Source organism: Cimex lectularius, unplaced genomic scaffold (genome assembly GCF_000648675.2).
Source record: "Cimex lectularius strain Harlan isolate CLEC.00 unplaced genomic scaffold, Clec_2.1 scaffold18, whole genome shotgun sequence".
NCBI classification, from domain to species: domain Eukaryota; kingdom Metazoa; phylum Arthropoda; class Insecta; order Hemiptera; family Cimicidae; genus Cimex; species Cimex lectularius.
Genome location: NW_019392764.1, coordinates 494,525 through 501,728, shown reverse-complemented (window position 1 = coordinate 501,728; position 7,204 = coordinate 494,525). Strand labels below are relative to the sequence as shown.

The window sequence follows — 7,204 nt, the reverse complement described above, 5'->3', positions numbered from 1 at the left end:
AAGGCTTTCGGCCTTTATGTTAAAACGACCCTCAGACAGGCGTGGCCCTTGGATTGGATCCCAGGGCCGCAATGTGCGTTCAAAATGTCGATGTTCATGTGTCCTGCAGTTTACATGGCGACGCGCATTTTGCTGCGTCTTTCATCGACCTACGAGCCGAGTGATCCGCCGCTCGGGGTAATCGTGTCTTCTCGTGTTATTGTTACCACACGAGTTATGTTCGTGTCAGAAATATTTACTTTCGTGTCAGAAATATTATCGTTTCCAGTCTGGAACCTCGACTCCTACCCTTAAGAAAATTTTTCCCACTATTTTCTTGTGTGATTACTTAAAAATTGTAACAAACTATGACTAGGTGCGTTGATAAGAAAAAGTTTTGAAATAGGACATAAAAGTGCCCCGCCACTTCCCTTGCTTAATGAATGTTATGTAACATAAGGTACAAGTATTTTTTTAATAAACGTTTATTAATTCATTCATTCTCATTTGTATACCAGTTACTCAGTTAAGGTGGTGGAGTCTTCATTATTCCTCTACTTGTACTCAATCCATTATATTGAGTGGTCTGAATGACCAAATTACTTCTTTCAATTAATTAATCTTTTTGTGTAAGGTTTTGGTTGAAATGAAAGAGCGAGTACCACGAGCGGGATTCGAACCCTCGACCTTTGGCTCAATACGCTACTTCTCTACAATTTGAGCTATCGTGATTTCGATCCTCTCGGACACCAACTCTCCAACTCAACCTACAACCGTTCAAATTTTCCCTCTTTTAGCCATTTTCAAATCTCGTGTAATCAGCAACTTATGAAGTGCCCACGGGGAGCTGTTAGTGAAGTGATACTTCTTTTAATTATTAAATATTAATTCATTTATGGTTTAGTGATTAATTAACCAAGTTACTTCTTTCAATTAATTATTCTTTTTATGTAAGGTCTTGATTAAAAAAAAAAGTCAGTGTCATGAGCGGGATTCGAACCCACGACGTTTGGCCCAATATGCCGGTGCTCTAACCACTTGAGCTATCGTGACTCGGAGAGTTGCTGTCTTACGATAGCTCAAGTGTAGAGCAGCGACGTATTTAGCCGAAGGTCGTGGGTTCGAATCCCGCTCATGGCACTGACTTTTTTATCTCGACCAATACCTTGTAGATGTAGATGTAGATATAATTGCAGGGTATAGTATACTGCGCCCTTTAAGAGCTATTGTATCCCCTGTGCTCTGCCTAAAGCACATCGGTGAGTTCTATTTCATCAAGAAACTTGATTAATAGGCCCGGTTTTTGTGGTTGAAGCTCTTCTATGGTCACATTACACATCCCAAAACATTTCCTCCTGCGGGCTAATGTAGCTCCGCAGTTTGTTAGTAAATGTGTTGGTGTCTCTTCTGCCTCCTTGCAGAATCTACATGTGCCATCTTGGATTGTTCCAATTTTCTTTAGGTGTCCATTTAATCAACAGTGTCCTGTAAGGATTCGCAGTCTGTTCCTGCTTCCTTTGACACATTCTGTGATTTCTTTCTTGCCAAAATTGGTTAGAAGATTCTTGGATTGTCTATGTCCAAGGAGTGAATTCCATTGTTCCTTCATTTTCTTTTTGTCCTTCTGTCTGAGATATTCGTTAATAGTGTGGATTCCTATGCCACGAAAGGGTTCGGGTCCTATCAGCGGTGTGGCAGCCCCTTTCCTTGCAAGGGTGTCCGCTTTCCCGTTGCCTTCTACTCCCATGTGGCCTGGGACCCAGCAGAGGCTGACTTTATTCTGCATACTTAATATGTTTAATTTGGTTTTGCAGTTCAGCACCTTCCTTGAACTATTGGTACTTGAGCTTAGTGCTTTGATGGCTGCTTAGCTATCTGACATGATGGCTATATTCTTGTTTTTGTACCCTTTGCTTAGATTGAATTGGGTACATCTTTCAATTGCATGAATCTCAGCTTGGAAGATACTGGTGTGTTTTCCCATGGGTTCTGAGTATTTGGTTCCAGGTCCAAATACTCCTGCCCCCGAACCTTCTTGTGTTCTAGATCCATCTGTGTACCAGCGGATGGTGCCATTTTTAAAGGAGTTATTTCCCTCCCTTTCCCATTCTTTTTTGGTACCCAGGTTTATTTGGAATTTTTGGTTAAATTCAAACATCTTGTTCGTGTCGTCTCTTGGAGCCATGAGTGACGGATGGTCTTTCCAGAGTTTGTNAATATACGCTATTGGAGCTGGAATTACCGCGGCTGCTGGCACCAGACTTGCCCTCCAATAGATTTTTGTTAAAGGATTTAGAGTGTACTCATTCCGATTACGAGGCCTCATATCGAGTCCCGTATCGTTATTTTTTGTCACTACCTCCCCGTTCCGGGAGTGGGTAATTTGCGTGCCTGCTGCCTTCCTTGGATGTGGTAGCCGTTACTCAGGCATCTATGTAATTATAAAAACCATTTAATTTATTTTAAGAAAAAAAAAAGATTTTTCGGCGGATTTAAAAATCGACTCCTAAACTAAAAATGTCATGCTATTATTACTGCAATTCTTAAACAAATTTGTAAGCTGGTGGGGAAGAGACAGCGTCAGTGCCTTCTAGGTACAAAAGAGCAAGTGTTGAACAAAACGTACAATGAATAATGAATGAAAAGGCGACTGGATGAACCAGGAGTCTGGGACCTATGTGTGACCTCCCGGCAGGTCACTTGAAATCAAACGACTGTACTTATCAGTTATTTCGAAATACTCTAGCGGCTTTCGATACTCAACAGCATAATCTCACCAGCAGATTATATCCCGAAAGAAAGGATTTTACAAATAATTGTATGCAAGTATGTGAGTGTGATTTATTTTTCAACAGACTGTTCAGTGCCTGGACCTTTTCCAGATTTCTCACATTTTAGTATAATTATTGTTTATGAATCAATGAATATTTAGTAAAGTTTTTATGTATTTATTATATATTTTTAAAAAGATCATGCAGTGTCTGGACCTTTTTTTAAATTTGTCACTTTTATAGTACTACTTATTTGAATTATTATTATTATTATTACGAGGGTAAAGATATATTAGAATTTTACCAAAGCGTAAAATATAGGGTAATTGATTGTATGTTTTTTAGAATAGAACTGGATATCGAATATTGCTACTGTAAAATTGATCACAATTGAATGCCATTCTATTTATAGCCATGGCTCATATTTTATAATGTTACAAGAAAAACCTAAATTTTTCAAACATCTTTTATGCAGATTGCCTTTAGTGAATTAATAAACATTGGTTTATATTAAATAATTGCAGCAATTTCTAACTGTGTGTTTTTTCCGAGTTAAGAAACTTCAAGTACTTCATACTTCGAACAAGGAGACCAATTACAAGTTTACAAAAAGAAGAACAACTGGAATAACATAAAATTAACATTTTACCTTCATAATAGCACAAGCATGTAATTATTTATGAATATTATTTAGCGAAACATATAGAATGTCAATGTCAAGCAAGGTTGCGTTTTTGAAATTTTCATTTTGTTATTTTTTAAAATAATCTTTCTTTCTGTAGAATTTGCTTTATGCGTTGTGATGTAATAATAATCCTCAATAACTGGAGTGTTACATAAGGAGCACCGTGACTTTTGTTCGCCTAAGGAGAGGAAAGCGTATTTGAATTTTCGTTTCTTCTTTTTTTCACGAGCCGACCCGTTGTGGATAAAGGTAGCTTTTGAGAGCAAATACAAGTACTCTTAGGTCAGATTGCTTAGCTACACCGTATAACGGTAGATTGGATTTTGCCTTTTCCGAAGACCGGTACGTCTTTCATGAAGAGTGGAAGTAGTAACTTGGTATGAGGTCTATATGGCCCACTTGTATAACTATCATTCGGTAAATTGAAAGAGGACATAGTGGTTCTGTGACTTATTCGATGAAGCCTCGTATGACACCGTGGAAAGTTGTTACATATGCTAAAAATAGAACTGAGAATTTTCGGGACAAATGGCGGATAAATTATTCTTCAAAACAGCGAAAGATTGAAAAGTGTGTGCCCTCACCCTGTCGCCGCGTTGTAGAAAACTTTTAGGAGATAATTTGCCGAACTGTTCATTTCTCAACAAAGAACGTGACGTGCGAACTCTGTGTAAACAGACAGACCTTTTATTTCCTATTAGAGCAATTCGGAGGACGGGGATAAAGGGTTACTTATGCATAGTCACGAAGTCCAATTCCGCGCCCGTGTTGCAGATAAAATAGATCATTTTTATTCTTTTCAAATTTAAATTTACAACAATGCTTTCTGCTATAAAAAATGACTGCCAGATATACTGCGGCTGATTGCCGGTTTATCAAATGAAAAACAGTGGAGCGATATTCTCTTTCTTATAATCTCAAACGAATGGCAGATAATTTAAACTTTCTTATTAATTAAATCTTTCAGTTAACAATGTTATGATTAATTACACAATCTAAATGATAAAAATAATACCAACATAGGCATTATATTTTGTGAAGCTTGTTAAGAAGATTTTGTCTTTTGAAAAAAGAAACCAAATTTATAAAAATTTTCGATACGTCGAACGTTGTTAAGGACCAAACGCCGTAATCACGGACGGTCCGGAATAACAGTTATGTGTATGAACATGGACCACACGTAAAATGTAAAGCTTCTATTACGAAAACGTGACGCACCCCTTGAATAGTCTAATGTAGATTTTCTAAGTGAATTTAAATTATCTTCAATTTTTAAAAATATAAAACATAAAATACAACTTTGTGTATATTGTATGAGACACAGGAATGTATTATACGAGTGACAGGAAATTATTTTCAGATATGGAACGTTATAGAACGCCGCAAATATGTTGAGTATTTCTGGAATAATTTATACATCGTATCATTAAAATTCCAACTTTCAAACATTATTATTAAGATAAGCACTTGGATTTAATCTCGGTTAAAAAACAAATATTAAATAACAACAACTAATTAGGTTTGAAAATTGCTGGCTGTAAATAAATGAAATACATTTACTCAGATTTATTTCCTATTCGGTGAATACTTCACTCAATGTTTTCTGCGGTACCATAGATATATTTGAAATTATAAAATACTTTTTACATAAAAACTTTTGTTTCTATATCGACATTTCATCGGTGAATAAATAAAATATTGTTAATTAAAAATTGTTTACATTTATATTAAATTCATTTAGTTTTTCTCCAGACCGACCATACAATTGTTTTTAGGTAAGGTTAATTTACTCAGATTAGTTTAACTGTGAGTATGGAAAATATGAAAAATTAAACCTGTAATAGAAACAAGTTACAACCTATAAAAAAGTTGTGCGGACCAACTTCAAAAATATTTTTAGAGGTATTTTTTTAAGAAAGGTACAAACTACTCAGAACAAGCTCTGCGGTAATTGTGGTTTTAGTCTTCTTTGGAAGTTGGTTGTGAGAAATGAAACTTAATCGATTAGAATTGATTGTAACATAAAAGTTTCATCTCGAATTGTTTTTGACATGAAAGGAAAAGAAAAAAGTAGTTACTGCATTTAAATTTTTTTTTGGTGGCTTTTAGTGTCTGTTGATGGAACGGGGCAAATAGTAAACTACGTCTACGGTGTTTTTAACCATGGTAAAGAGTTATTTTAAATGGTAGTAGGTTTCTTTCATCATTAACTTTGAAATTTATTCGGGAGATAGAATGACAAATACTCCGAACAGAGCAATCATTCCAGAAAAAAAAAAAAAAAAAGAAGTTAAATTATAAGTGCTAATAAGTTTATTGAACGTTGAGTGACTCAGGGGTCCGTACTGGTTCCTATCTTATTTTTATTAAACATCCAAAATGATTTGTTGGATATATGAATGGACTGAATGAGGCCTTCACACTCGATAGATAAAATACAATAAAAAAATGGTTTTCCTTTAACCGATTGCCGCTTAATCAAAAATACTAATTTATTTGTTTTACTAATCTTAATTAGACTGAACGCTTTAAAATGTTCTGGTATATAATTTCTAGATGTGAGAATTATTCAACATAAGTATCATTTAAAACTAACTACTTACTACATATTTACTAACTTTTTCTTTGATGTACAATTTTCTTTTGCTTCTGACAGTTTTTATCTAAAAATCTAAACGTTTGTAATATATATTATAATTTACTGTATGTACCTCAGTATTGTTTTATTGAACGTTATGTAATTATTTTATTGTTTTGTATTTCAATTTTATTTAATTTATATGGTGTTATTGTAATATACCACTCCATGTTTTATATAAACTGTAGAAAGACAGAATAATATGTAAAGAATAGTCGATTTTATGAGTTCTAAAGTCAAGAAAAAATTAGTTTCATTTCATTTATTAAATAACTTATGCCTTTTCTGTTTTTTTAAATCGTACTGGAACAGACCGAATGACAATTCACGGCGCTCAGAGTTCACTAAACCCGCAACGCCCTCAGGCAATGCACGAACTGTCAATACTTGCGCCGTTTAATTGGCGTCTGACTAATACTAAATAATTGGCAAATAATGGCCTGTTGATTGTGTTACCGTGTTGGGAGGACAAAAAAAGGATGAGTTTTTTTTTAAATATGGAAGCTTAGTTATTACCCGTATTCTTTTTCTGAAACGAGCATGAAGTTTGATGCTAATTTATTATTTGAATAAGATGCTAAAACATGAAATATAATATAAAATTATATATTTACCTTCTGTATATGAAAAATTATCTCCGGATTTGAGGAATTTCATGATAATTTTAGCAAATGATGGTTCATTTTTATTTTAAACACAAATGACTAAATTAATTTAATAGAAGAGTTAAAAGAGAGGTATTGAAGAAAACTAATTATCAACATTATAAGTTATCAATTATAAATCAGCTTATATAAAAAACAATTAATTCAGCCTTAGTTTACTTCTTTTAAAATTATAAATAACATTTTTTAGCGTAAAAATAAAATTATCTTTATAAAACAGACATGGTGTAACCATGAAAGAGGGAAATGGGATAATAATTGGCAGATTTATATGGAGGGTAAAAGGAACTTTATATGCGTCATGTTTCTATCTTGGTTAGTATTAATCTTTTCCATCTCGTCTCGTTCTCTTGTATTCCTCAGAGATATGGCATTTCCTTACTCCGACAAATAGCTTCAAGTCGGTCGTAAATTACCGTTTTAAACCCGTTTTTCATGGTGTACTTTAGTCAGAAATATTCAAATG

The 7,204-nt window shown here is 34.2% G+C and overlaps 1 non-coding gene across 1 annotated transcript; it reads right to left on the bottom strand.

Annotated features, from left to right (window-relative positions):
• Positions 1-25: 25 nt before the first annotated feature.
• LOC112127098 lies at positions 26-180 on the bottom strand. Its single transcript, XR_002910400.1, has one exon. It is a non-coding gene; the product is annotated as a 5.8S ribosomal RNA (ribosomal RNA).
• Between the last annotated feature and the right edge of the window lie 7,024 nt (positions 181-7,204).